This window comes from Procambarus clarkii, chromosome 55, assembly GCF_040958095.1.
Source record: "Procambarus clarkii isolate CNS0578487 chromosome 55, FALCON_Pclarkii_2.0, whole genome shotgun sequence".
In the NCBI taxonomy this organism is placed as follows: domain Eukaryota; kingdom Metazoa; phylum Arthropoda; class Malacostraca; order Decapoda; family Cambaridae; genus Procambarus; species Procambarus clarkii.
In genome coordinates, this window is record NC_091204.1 from 29,991,481 (window position 1) to 30,004,992 (window position 13,512).

The 13,512-nt window shown below is 44.7% G+C and overlaps 2 non-coding genes across 2 annotated transcripts; both read left to right on the top strand.

The window, feature by feature from the left end:
* The first annotated feature begins 4,764 nt into the window (after positions 1 to 4,764).
* Positions 4,765 to 4,838, top strand: TRNAN-GUU (transfer RNA asparagine (anticodon GUU)). Its single transcript has one exon. It is a non-coding gene; the product is annotated as a tRNA-Asn (tRNA).
* Positions 4,839 to 8,250: 3,412 nt separating this feature from the next.
* On the top strand, positions 8,251 to 8,323 carry TRNAV-CAC (transfer RNA valine (anticodon CAC)). The gene has a single exon. It is a non-coding gene; the product is annotated as a tRNA-Val (tRNA).
* The last annotated feature ends 5,189 nt before the right edge of the window (positions 8,324 to 13,512 follow it).

Sequence of the window (13,512 nt, forward strand, 5' to 3'; positions counted from 1 at the left end):
TGGCTTGCTGTGTTAGTCCTGGGGCCCTCAACCGTTCCTGGTATGGGAGCCGCCATGCCCCGTCTGGCTTGCTGTGTTAGTCCTGGGGCCCTCAACCGTTCCTGGTATGGGAGCCACCATGCCTCGTCTGGCTTGCTGTGTTAGTCCTGGGGCCCTCAACCGTTCCTGGTATGGGAGCCACCATGCCCCGTCTGGCTTGCTGTGTTAGTCCTGGGGCCCTCAACCGTTTCTGGTATGGGAGCCACCATGCCTCGTCTGGCTTGCTGTGTTAGTCCTGGGGCCCTCAACCGTTCCTGGTATGGGAGCCGCCATGCCCCGTCTGGCTTGCTGTGTTAGTCCTGGGGCCCTCAACCGTTCCTGGTATGGGAGCCGCCATGCCCCGTCTGGCTTGCTGTGTTAGTCCTGGGGCCCTCAACCGTTCCTGGTATGGGAGCCACCATGCCGCGTCTGGCTTGCTGTGTTAGTCCTGGGGCCCTCAACCGTTCCTGGTATGGGAGCCACCATGCCCCGTTTGGCTTGCTGTGTTAGTCCTGGGGCCCTCAACCGTTCCTGGTATGGGAGCCACCATGCCCCGTCTGGCTTGCTGTGTTAGACCTGGGGCCCTCAACCGTTCCTGGTATGGGAGCCACCATGCCCCGTCTGGCTTGCTGTGTTAGTCCTGGGGCCCTCAACCGTTCCTGGTATGGGAGCGGCCATGCCCCGTCTGGCTTGCTGTGTTAGTCCTGGGGCCCTCAACCGTTCCTGGTATGGGAGCCACCATGCCCCGTCTGGCTTGCTGTGTTAGTCCTGGGGCCCTCAACCGTTCCTGGTATGGGAGCCACCATGCCCCGTCTGGCTTGCTGTGTTAGTCCTGGGGCCCTCAACCGTTCCTGGTATGGGATCGGCCATGCCCCGTCTGGCTTGCTGTGTTAGTCCTGGGGCCCTCAACCGTTCCTGGTATGGGAGCCACCATGCCCCGTCTGGCTTGCTGTGTTAGTCCTGGGGCCCTCAACCGTTCCTGGTATTGGAGCCACCATGCCCCGTCTGGCTTGCTGTGTTAGTCCTGGGGCCCTCAACCGTTCCTGGTATGGGAGCCACCATGCCCCGTCTGGCTTGCTGTGTTAGTCCTGGGGCCCTCAACCGTTCCTGGTATGGGAGCCACGATGCCCCGTCTGGCTTGCTGTGTTAGTCCTGGGGCCCTCAACCGTTCCTGGTATGGGAGCCACCATGCCCCGTCTGGCTTGCTGTGTTAGTCCTGGGGCCCTCAACCGTTCCTGGTATGGGAGCCACCATGCCCCGTCTGGCTTGCTGTGTTAGTCCTGGGGCCCTCAACCGTTCCTGGTATGGGAGCGGCCATGCCCCGTCTGGCTTGCTGTGTTAGTCCTGGGGCCCTCAACCGTTCCTGGTATGGGAGCCACCATGCCCCGTCTGGCTTGCTGTGTTAGTCCTGGGGCCCTCAACCGTTCCTGGTATGGGAGCCACCATGCCCCGTCTGGCTTGCTGTGTTAGTCCTGGGGCCCTCAACCGTTCCTGGTATGGGAGCGGCCATGCCCCGTCTGGCTTGCTGTGTTAGTCCTGGGGCCCTCAACCGTTCCTGGTATGGGAGCCACCATGCCCCGTCTGGCTTGCTGTGTTAGTCCTGGGGCCCTCAACCGTTCCTGGTATGGGAGCCACCATGCCCCGTCTGGCTTGCTGTGTTAGTCCTGGGGCCCTCAACCGTTCCTGGTATGGGAGCCACCATGCCCCGTCTGGCTTGCTGTGTTAGTCCTGGGGCCCTCAACCGTTCCTGGTATGGGAGCCACCATGCCCCGTCTGGCTTGCTGTGTTAGTCCTGGGGCCCTCAACCGTTCCTGGTATGGGAGCCACCATGCCCCGTCTGGCTTGCTGTGTTAGTCCTGGGGCCCTCAACCGTTCCTGGTATGGGAGCGGCCATGCCCCGTCTGGCTTGCTGTGTTAGTCCTGGGGCCCTCAACCGTTCCTGGTATGGGAGCCACCATGCCCCGTCTGGCTTGCTGTGTTAGTCCTGGGGCCCTCAACCGTTCCTGGTATGGGAGCCACCATGCCCCGTCTGGCTTGCTGTGTTAGTCCTGGGGCCCTCAACCGTTCCTGGTATGGGAGCCACCATGCCCCGTCTGGCTTGCTGTGTTAGTCCTGGGGCCCTCAACCGTTCCTGGTATGGGAGCCACCATGCCCCGTCTGGCTTGCTGTGTTAGTCCTGGGGCCCTCAACCGTTCCTGGTATGGGAGCCACCATGCCCCGTCTGGCTTGCTGTGTTAGTCCTGGGGCCCTCAACCGTTCCTGGTATGGGAGCCACCATGCCCCGTCTGGCTTGCTGTGTTAGTCCTGGGGCCCTCAACCGTTCCTGGTATGGGAGCCACCATGCCCCGTCTGGCTTGCTGTGTTAGTCCTGGGGCCCTCAACCGTTCCTGGTATGGGAGCCACCATGCCCCGTCTGGCTTGCTGTGTTAGTCCTGGGGCCCTCAACCGTTCCTGGTATGGGAGCCACCATGCCCCGTCTGGCTTGCTGTGTTAGTCCTGGGGCCCCCAACCGTTCCTGGTATGGGAGCCGATTTAGTTCTGAGATGCTTTTTGTCGCTCTGTGTTGTACTTTCTCCACAGCAGATATGTTCTGAAGCTGAGGCCTCTATGCTTGATACAGCAGTCCAAATGTGGCCGCACCAGAGATGTTTACAGTTCAATAACTTTATTTTCTTTGAAAATAAAGTTGACTTTCTTATTAGAGTTCCCAATTGTTGTGCAACTTTCAATGACTGGTCCCCGTGCATGCAGTCCCCGTGGCGCAGTGGTGAAACAATAGTCCCCGCACTTCGCGAACAGTATAGTCTGTGTTCGTATCCTGGCCGGAGAGGATTGACTGGGTTCCAATCCTTAACTTTACTCCTCTCTTCACCCAGCAGTGAAATTATTTGACGGGTCGTATTCCGGAGTTAATAATTAAAATTAATATTAATCTTAGGACTTAGCCGTATTAGGATAAAGGACCTGCCCGAGACGCTATGCGTGCTAGTGGCTTTACAAGAATGTAAAAACTGGTGGACCATCCAAGTAGTAGGCGTCCATCTGTCCCAGGAGACTATGGAGTTCCGTTCTGGTTGTCGGTCTGGAGTGGCCTCTCCAGGGCACAAAGCCAGGGTAGGTTGATACGGGGGGAGAAGCTGTCACCCATGCAGCAGGTCCCCCTCTCCACAGCACAGAACGTCTCAATTGGAAAGGCAAACGCCAATAAGACAGGTTCCAGCGCCGTCGCAGGAACTGTCAGAACGAGGTTGAAGGCAACAAGGAACTGCCCCCAGGGGGCTCCAGCTCCGGAGTTAACCTCGAAGTTGGTACAAGAAGGCACAGGGACTCCAACCCCAGAGTCTTTTTTGTTGTTGTTACTCTTTTTTGTGGGGGGAAAGGAGGAAAATTAGGGAAGTAAGAAAAGGAGAAAACTTAGGAAAAATGGGGGAACCATTGACAAGCTGCCGGCTTCCTGTCTCCGTCGTGACCACTAGACACAAGGTTACTTTAGGCATTAGGACACAATAGGATTTATCATCATCAGGAAAATATCATCAAGGCAAATAGGGGGACCTGTGGGAACCGACCTGTGAGATTTATATTTATTTAATTTATATGAATTTATATAGAATATATATTTATGCTAATTTATATATTTCGATAGCAATTTGTATGATGTTAAGTGGACTGTATTTCTGCAATATTTCTCACAAATCGATCCTGACACATTAGGGGAGTTTACATTAAATTTATATATATGCAGCCAATCAAACTACAGTATTAAACTACATATATTAGTATATAAAATTGGGGGTGCCTTATCTTATTGTATGGTAGGCTTAGTCGACCAGGTATAACTAGGATGTAGACACCAAATTATCCTCGTGTGAGGCTAGTTTCCAGCACCCCAAGTAACTGATGTACCAAGATAAATTCTTGCTTCCTCTTCTTGTTCCTGTCAAAGGGCACTAGCTGTAAAGCCGGAATCCTAATATATGACAGCTATATCAGAGAAGCATTGTATATTATATAAGATAAGGACCATGGCTTAATTACCTGTGTTGAGTCGATCATTCGTGTGCTAACCGGTTCGCCCTTTATTTACCTAACATTAATTGGCCAGAAATGATTAGATAAAAGGGTTTTGGTAAGACACTTCCCTTGTTTATGTTGACAGCGTGTTGATGATGGATGAACACTAATTTGATCTCCATAACACTTCGTCCAAGAGAATTATAGGAGCTGAACTCGCTCCAACGACTCTGGTCTTAACAAAACAATGGCTGACCTCTTCACACCACTGCTCTCACACTACTCGCTCTCCTTGTCCAATGTCAATAAGTGATAGAAGGGTCACATTTACTCTATTTTGATACTGATAATTAAGTTAATTCAAATGAGATGTTTTTATGATATTAAAAGTCCAAAGACTACTGCAATTAAGAATAATTCCCAACAGAATAGCTGGTGAATATATAGTACTATGTGGCAATGATATCCCGTTTTCCATTGACGGAAAATTCCACTACAAGCTACATTTTCTATGGTTAACTTGTGTATACAACACAGCAGCAATATTATCTGCCTGTTGAATTGATATTATTAAATAGTGTCGGGTTTTCCGACAGGACCTTCAATAAGCCGCCGGCCTCCTGTCCTCATCGAGGCCACTATTAGCAGCTCTCAAATAAACTCAGATAATTATTACACTTCGATATCTAAGTAATTCCTCCTTATTACAAATTTGTTTAGTACGTTCCTCGAGCCTCCGTGGCACAATTGGTTAGCGCGTTCGGCTGTTAACCGAAAGGTTGGTGGTTCGAGCCCACCCGGAGGCGATTATTTAGGCCAACTCTAGGGGTTGACCTCAGACAAGACCGACATAACACACTTGACAGCGATGTCACACTTGGCCCCGTGATCCAGCCCGTCCTCCTCAAGTCTGCCAACGTCAACAAACTCTCGCGCGTAAGTGACCTTATCCTAACACAACAGAGAACGGCACAGTATGTCAACGTCGCGACCCATCCTCCTGTTTACACAGTAGTTGTTGTATATGCTCCATAGTACAAACGTTGACGTACTAAGTCATTACATAATAGTACTTACTAATCACTTTATAGTCTGAATTCTTAATTATAGACTCTTTATAGTTGGAAGTGAAGTATATAGTACTAATCACTATATAGTCTGAACAAATAAAGCTAAAAAAAACATATGTTCCTAGGTCTAGTATAGCACACATATATGTACGATATTAGGCCTCATATTGCGCGTATTAGGCCTAGGCCTCGTAGCCTGGTGGATAGCGCGCAGGACTCGTGATTCTGTGGCGCAGGTTCGATTCCCGCACGAGGCAGAAACAAATGGGCAAAGTTTCTTTCACCCTGAATGCCCCTGTTACCTAGCAGTAAATAGGTACACGGGAGTTAGTCAGCTGTCACGGGCTGCTTCCTGGGGGTGGAGGCCTGGTCGAGGACCGGGCCGCGGGGACACTAAAAAAAAAAAAAGCCCCGAAATCATCTCAAGATAACCTCAAGATAGGAAGGTTCAGATGGTTAAGGTTGTCTTTGCAACATAAAAATATAAAACCTTTTCCGGTTTGCCTAAATTCAATAGTACAAATTTCTACTTTCTAATTGCGTTGTACATCGATATATTTACTTTGGTCCTCATCGTTACTATAAGTACTACCAACACAAGAGGATGGGCTGCAGTTTCACGAGCCGCTACCATTTTCTAGTACGACAATTGTTGGTCTTGTTAAGAGTATTCGTCAAAAGGCGCCGTTCTATTAGGAGGACGGGTTGAACATCTACATACCGAGTTTTGGCGGCATAACACAACAATTTAGAAAATAATATATAATTATAAACAGCCTCCCAGTCCTTTGGAGCTCATCAACTGTTTAATATGTGTAAAGTCGCCAAAGACTGAGATAACATGTTCGTAAGTACTTGCGTAACTGACTGATGAATCTGGGTCCAGACACTAAATATAATTCTTATGCTTGGAATGTTTACATGCAAGAAGAGTTGCTATTGACCTCAACAAACACGACAGATCAGCCTCCAGGGCTGAGTGGATCCCATACTTATCCTGTAGACCCCATGTATACCTATCCTGTGAGCGTTAGTGCCTCCAATACATGTCCTGTTCATGAGTGGTAGTGAACCCATACCCATCGTGTGCAGCAGTGATCACATACCCATGCTATGATGTATGTCATACGCAGCTGGCTGTGCTCAGTAACCATGATGTGCGCATCACATGCGCAAGATCAGTACGTACTGGTGCGTTACTGCGCAGAAACACAGATACTTTTATTTATGAAGAAAATATTACCGATTATAATATTATAAAAGATGTATAAAATGTATCATCCAAATAATATGAGCAGCAGAGTGGCGCAGTGGAAGCGTGCTGGGCCCATAATCCAGAGGTCCGTAGATCGTAACTACGCTCTGCTACGAAATTGTTTTAAAGTATTATTCACGTTTTTTCATTACAAATGTAGGTACATAGCAGTCTCTTGCTACCCCCTTCAATATAAGTAATTACAAATTACAGGTTGAGCTAACTATATGTTAACATATAAAGGCACAATAACGAACGTGGGAGATTTGTACCTGAATTTACCTGTCTCTAGTGTCCTGTAATCCTGTAAATATTTCATTCAAAATGATCTGCTACCAGAAATTTTAGCCAAATATCCCCAGTTTGCTAACTGTAGCCTCTGTAACCCTTTCCACTACCGCCCACAAGATGGGCATGGGGTGCATAATAAATGAACTAAACTAAAGTAAACTAGTGTCCTCGACGGATAGTGGAAGCCATCGGCTTGTCAAAGATCCCCCCCCCCCCCCCCCCATGGTTCATGAGGATTGTTTCTATTTGGATTTTGAACTGAGGTATCTTGGTATTTAACGACTTCGCCAGTTAGACAATTCCATGGGATAACCCTAGTTTATAGTATAGTTCATTAATATGCACCCCATACCCGTCCTGTGGGCGGTAGTGGGAAGAGTTACAGAGGCACATAATGGGCTCAGGGATTGAACCCCACAACTCATTTACCTGAGCAAGTTAATCTTGCTGAGAGAGTTACAAAATTCAATGCACATCATCACATCAACAATGGGCTCGAGACCGCCAACAAGTACAGGTTCTAAATTAAGCAACTGACATGGTGAGAGCCCTACAGCGAGACACATTTGTACGCTAACCAACTGTGTTACGGAGGCTACGCTCTCTAAAACCTTACAAATATTTCCTCCCGCTTCTTACCGCTCGCTCCCGCCATCGAAAGTCCAAAAATCACTTCCTCCTGCTCCTCCCGTTCGATCCCGCTCTCTAAAGCCTCACAAATTATTTATCCTGCTTTCTGCAACTCGCTCCCGCTCTCTGAAGCCCTAACAACAATCTCTTCCGCGCTCTCCAAATCCATAAAAATACTTCCTCCTGTTTCATCCCGCTCTCTGTAGCCTTAAAAACACTTCCTCCCCCTTTCTGAAGCCCTAAAATCACTCTCTCCTGCTTTTTCCCGCTCGCACCTGTTCTCTGAAGCCTTAAAAACACCTGCTCCCGCACTCTGAAGATCTAATAACACTTCCTCCTGCTTCCTATAACAAATGTTCCAGAGATGTGTAAATATTTAATTCAAAATGATCTGCTACCAGAAATTTTTGCCAAATATCCCTAGTTTGCTAACTGTAGATAGTACCTAAGTTATTGTAAGCGATCCACTGCTGCCCACTGAAGGGGGGGGGGGGCGGTGTGCAGGACAAACATATCAATTGTGACACTATCTCTCCACATATGTCAGTTGCTTAATTTAGAAATCATACTTGTGGTCAATCGCGAACGCATTGATGATGTGACGACTTATACTGAATTTTGCAACTAGCTTATCAAGACTGAAACTTGCTTAGCTAAGTGAATTGTGGGGTTCAGTCCCTGAGTTCATTATGTGTCTCTGTAACCACTTCCACTACCGCCCACAAAATGGGTATGGGGTGCATAATAAGTGAACTAAACTAAACTTAACCTCTCATGTTATCGTGACGTCACACATGCCCTACATACATAAAACAGGATTTTCTCTATTTTCGTTATTAAACCTTGTTTAATTTATATAATTACACAAGCAATGTGTTTTGAACATATTATATCGCTGAAGAAAAACTATGTTCATCTTCGGTAGCAATTAACCGGATTTGGTCCATATAATAACAGGTCACTATACTTCAGGTTTCCGTAGTGTAGTGGTTATCACGTGCGCCTCACACGCGCAAGGTCCCCGGTTCGATCCCGGGCGGAAACATTTGACTTTTTAAATGTTTGTTTTCATAACCCATTGAAATAAACTCAAAGTGTCCAACCACTTGGGTCGGACGGTAGAGTGACGGTCTCACTTCTTGCAGGTCGGCGTTCAATCCCCGACCGTGCAAGTGGTTGGGCACCATTCCTTCCCCCCGTCCCATCCCAAATCCTTATCCTGACCCCTTGCCAGTGCTATATAGTTGTAATGGCTTGGCGCTTTCCCCCTGATAGTTCCTTCCCTTCCCTTCTCTTCAAAGAGCTAAAATTAATAACAAAGTATATTGACAATATTTATTAAATCATAAAAACTTATACCAATTTGGAAACTGGCTAATACTCCATTATACTAATTATTAATATTGAGAGTCATATAACTATGTATTGTGGAGCAGAGTGGCGCAGTGGAAGCGTGCTGGGCCCATAATCCCACTAGAGGTCCGTAGATCAAAACCACGCTCTGCTACAGTCTAATTTTTCCTACCATAACAAACCAAAAGAAATGTTTTTATCTTTAATGAATGCAATCCATCCTCCTGTACATTTTGTAACTAAATAAATAAATAAAATAAATGTTTATTTAGGTAAGGTACATACATAAAGAGATTTTACAAAGTTTGTTGGATAGATAGATAGATAGATAGAGCTTGTACATACAATGCCTAAAGCCACTATTACGCAAAGCGTTTCGGCAGAAACTATGTAAAGCATCGTACATATAAATGAAATATTGACGTAATGGACAATTACATAGTAGAATTTGGTACTATTCACCTTATAGTCAGGAAAAAATACAGCTAAAACCAAACACATATATATTCCTAGGCCTAGTATAACATATATATGTACTATATTTGGCCTCAGCATGTATTAGACCTTGGATGGTAAGTTACGTTAGGTTTTATGAGAAACAAATACAAAGGTTCGGGCCAACCTTGCCTGAAACGCATGGCGTAATAGTGGCTTTAGACATTGTATGTACAAGCTCTATATATATATCCAACAACATGTTTGTATCTGACCTTGTATGTAGGCACTTTACCTGAATAAACATTTGATTTGACAAAATGTTTGCCGGTTTATCCAAATTCAATAATACCAAATTCTACTGTCCAATTGTCCATTACATCAATATATGTACGATGGAGGATGGATGTGTTGCTTATAGGCACTGCTATTAATATATCATAAGCTCCTACATAGATTACACACAGAAATCACAATAGCGTGATGCATCAAATGAACAAATCTACAAGGGCTGTGACGAGGGTTCAAACCTACGTCCGAGAGGATCCCAGACGCTGCCTTAATCGACTGAGCTACCACATGGTAAAAGAATTGCAACCACAAGTTCTACTGATCTTACTTGGATCCTGCAGCCTCTCCGAGACACAAACCAGGATTTTACACAATTCCCCCCATGCACCCGAGCTCTGTCAATAAGCCGTTCTACCTCTTCGCCCTTACTTCATTTTCTAGGATCCTCTCGGACGTAGATTCGAACCCTCGTCACGGACCTTGTGGATTTCTCCTACATAGATGTTAATACTGCACGGTTGTCTTAGGTTTGCTATTAATATAAATGCCGATATTTCTTAAAGTATTACAATTCGGCGGACACCGACTAGGCTATGACGCTCCCCTACCCAACATGACTCATCTTGGAAAGCTGGGCGAGGCTAGTCCCACCAAGTGTCTGGTCACCAACCTCGGATAAACATTCTATTTCATAGATATAGGTTATATAAATATATAGGGGTACCATCTTTGGTTGCGTTTGTAGGGACCCTCGACCTCGAAGAAGACGACATGCAGCATCCGGGGAAGCCTTGTGGGGCACCCGCATACACTCACATATTGTCTTTTCATACCACCCCTTTTTTTTTTATTTTGTCATTTTATTTTATTTAAAATGTCATTACACAAAAAGGGTTACAACATTGGTTACATTCAAAGTACAAGACTTCTTATTACAGGTTGTAGAGTTCCTCCAATATATAGTTTTGTGTTAACTAATACTATTACATATATATTATTACCTATATCTTCTAGTCGTAGTAGTAGCAGACATTCATCAGTCTCAGGAGACTATGGAGTTGTGCTCTGGTTGTCGGTCTGGAGTGGCCTCTCCAGGGCACAAAGCCAGGGTAGGTTGATACGGGGGAGAAGCTGTCAACCATGCAGCAGGTCCCCCCTCTCCACGTCGCCGAAAGTCTCCAATGGAAAGGCAAACGCCAATACGATTGGTTCCAGCGCCGTCGCAGGAACTGTGAGCTCCGGAGGTGACCTGGAAGGTGGTGAAGGGACTCATAACCCGGAGACCGCCGTGGTCGGGGCCGGAGAGAACCACCCCAGCAAGTGCAAGAACGACCCCAGCCTCCTGAAGCAGAGCCTGGGGCTGCTAGAGCCCAAGGAGGAGGACTTCAGAGTCCCGCACCTACGGGTTCCAGGCATAGTTCAATAACTACCTGATAAACATAACTTTAATATTGATTCATTAACTAAGTTCAATAACTAACTAACATTAGCAAACCACCTCTAGAGACAAGGGAGTTAAGCTTTAGGCTGCACAATGAAACTGCTATAAACAATTTTATAACTGCTGCTGATAATGTCAACTGGGAGTCCGAGTTAGGTAACATAGGGGACATCAACCTAGCAGTGCAATCTTTTCTACAAACAACTCTTAGTCTTTATAACACCCACTGTCCTATGCTTACAAAACAAGTCACAAGCAAAAGACTTAACAATCCTTGGCTTACAAAGGGAATACTTAAATCCATTAACAAAAAACACGGACCTGGAGAAGAAGTATAGGCTAGGAACTGTCTCCAAAGAATTCTCAAAGAATTACTCGTTATTGCTATCTAAAATAATTAGCCGAGCCAAAACTAAATACTATGAAGATAAATTTACCCAAATAAAGAGCAACATTAAAAAAAACTTGGAGCACAATTTCACAAATATTGGGATCAAAGAAAGATTTAAATAACAAACCAACACTCCTTTCCAATAACGTTGGTCAGCTTTCAGCCTCTGATTCTGCTATTGAGTTCAATAGGTTCTTCTCTTCCATTGGGTCATCCCTTGCAAATGATATTCCATCTTCCTGTACTGATGTTAAGGACTATCTTACAGGTAACTATCCACAGTCTCTGTACCTAAAGCCTACTAGTTCCACTGATGTCAATGAAATAATCCTTTCCCTTAAAACCAAGTCTAGTGCCCTCGAGGAGATACCAACTTTAATTTACAAAAAAGCCTCCAGATCTCTAGCCCCTGCTATTGCATTGCTCTTCAACAAGTCACTTGAACTCCAAACCTTTCCTGACATTCTAAAAAAAGCAAGAGTAACCCCTGTCTACAAATGTGGTGATCTCACAGATGTTAACAACTACAGACCTATATCAATCCTTCCTAACTTGTCAAAAATATTCGAAAAGCTAATCTACAAGCAGCTTTACTCTTTTCTAGCCAAACACAATATACTTAGCTCTTGTCAATATGGCTTCAGACCCAAAAAAAGCACTAACGATGCACTTATTAGTATGATTAACTTAATTCACGCAGCTCTTGATAAAAAGGAGTTTCCTGTTGGGTTATTTGTGGACCTGCGTAAGGCTTTTGACACTGTCAACCATCAAAACCTTCTTCTTAAATTACATTTATTTATTTATTTATTTTATTTTATTTATTTATGCATATACAAGAATGTACATAAGGAATGTGAGGATACAAATATGGTAATTACAGTCTTGTAAAGCCACTAGCACGCGCAGCGTTTCGGGCAGGTCCTTAATCTAAGAAAATTTTAAGGAGGTAAATACTTGCAAAATTATAGACAAAAAATGATAACAGATTACATGAAATGAAAAAAAGATTAGAGAAAATTGTAGGTACAGTATATTAAAGCACATAGGTAGCTAAGATTGATTGCAATGACAGCTTGAATGGTAGTTGACAAAAAAATTGGTAGGCACAATACAGCAGAAACAATATAAGATTGGTTGCAATGACAGCTTGAATGGTAGTTGACAAAAATTGGTAGTCACAATACAGCATATGGCTAGCACATAAAAGAACAGCAATGAACACAATGATAAGGTTGTTTGATATTACATAAAAATTAGGAGATTGGGTAACACTAGGTACAGAGCAAATTTAAAGCTCAGTGTAGGAAACTAAGAAGATGAAGTTAGGTACTTTTTGGTTTTGCTTTTAAATAAGGCAAAAGTTTTACAGTTTTTCAATTCACTAGGGAGTGAGTTCCATAGACTAGGTCCCTTAATTTGCATAGAGTGTTTACACAGATTAAGTTTGACCCTGGGAATATCAAAGAGATATTTATTTCTGGTGTGGTGATAATGGGTCCTATTACATCTGTCCAGGGAGAGTTTCAGAGCATGGTTTGCATTTAAGAACAGGGTTTTGTAAATGTAGTTGACACAAGAGAATGTGTGGAGGGAGTTAATATTTAGCAAGTTTAGGGATTTAAACAAGGGAGCTGAGTGTTGTCTGAAAGCTGAGTTAGTTATCATTCTGATAGCAGATTTTTGCTGTGTGATGATGGTCTTAAGGTGGTTTGCAGTGGTAGACCCCCATGCACAGATACCATAATTAAGATAGGGGTAGATTAGTGCATAATATAGTGAGAGGAGAGCAGAGTTAGGAACATAATATCTGATTTTGGAGAGTATACCAACTGTCTTAGAGACTTTCTTAGTTATGTGTTGAATGTGGGTGCTGAAGTTGAGTCTCTTGTCTAGGAATAGGCCAAGAAACTTGCCATCATCTTTATTACTGATGTTAATGTTGTCTATCTGTAGCTGAATTGCATTTGATGATTTGCTTCCAAATAAGATGTAGTAAGTCTTTTCGATGTTTAATGTTAGTTTGTTCGTTGACATCCATAAGTGGACTTTTTTTAATTCATTATTCACAACATTATTTAGTGTATGTGGGTTGAGGTTTGAATAGATAAGAGTAGTATCGTCAGCAAACAGTATAGGTTTGAGAATATTAGAGACATTAGGCAGATCGTTTATATATAAGAAATAGAAGAGGTCCTAAGATGCTGCCCTTAGATCTTAGATGCTGCCCTAATGATCCTAAGATCATTATGGAGTCAGAGGACACTCCCTGCAATACCTCAAATCTTATCTTACTGACAGGCTCCAGTATGTTTCTGTGAAT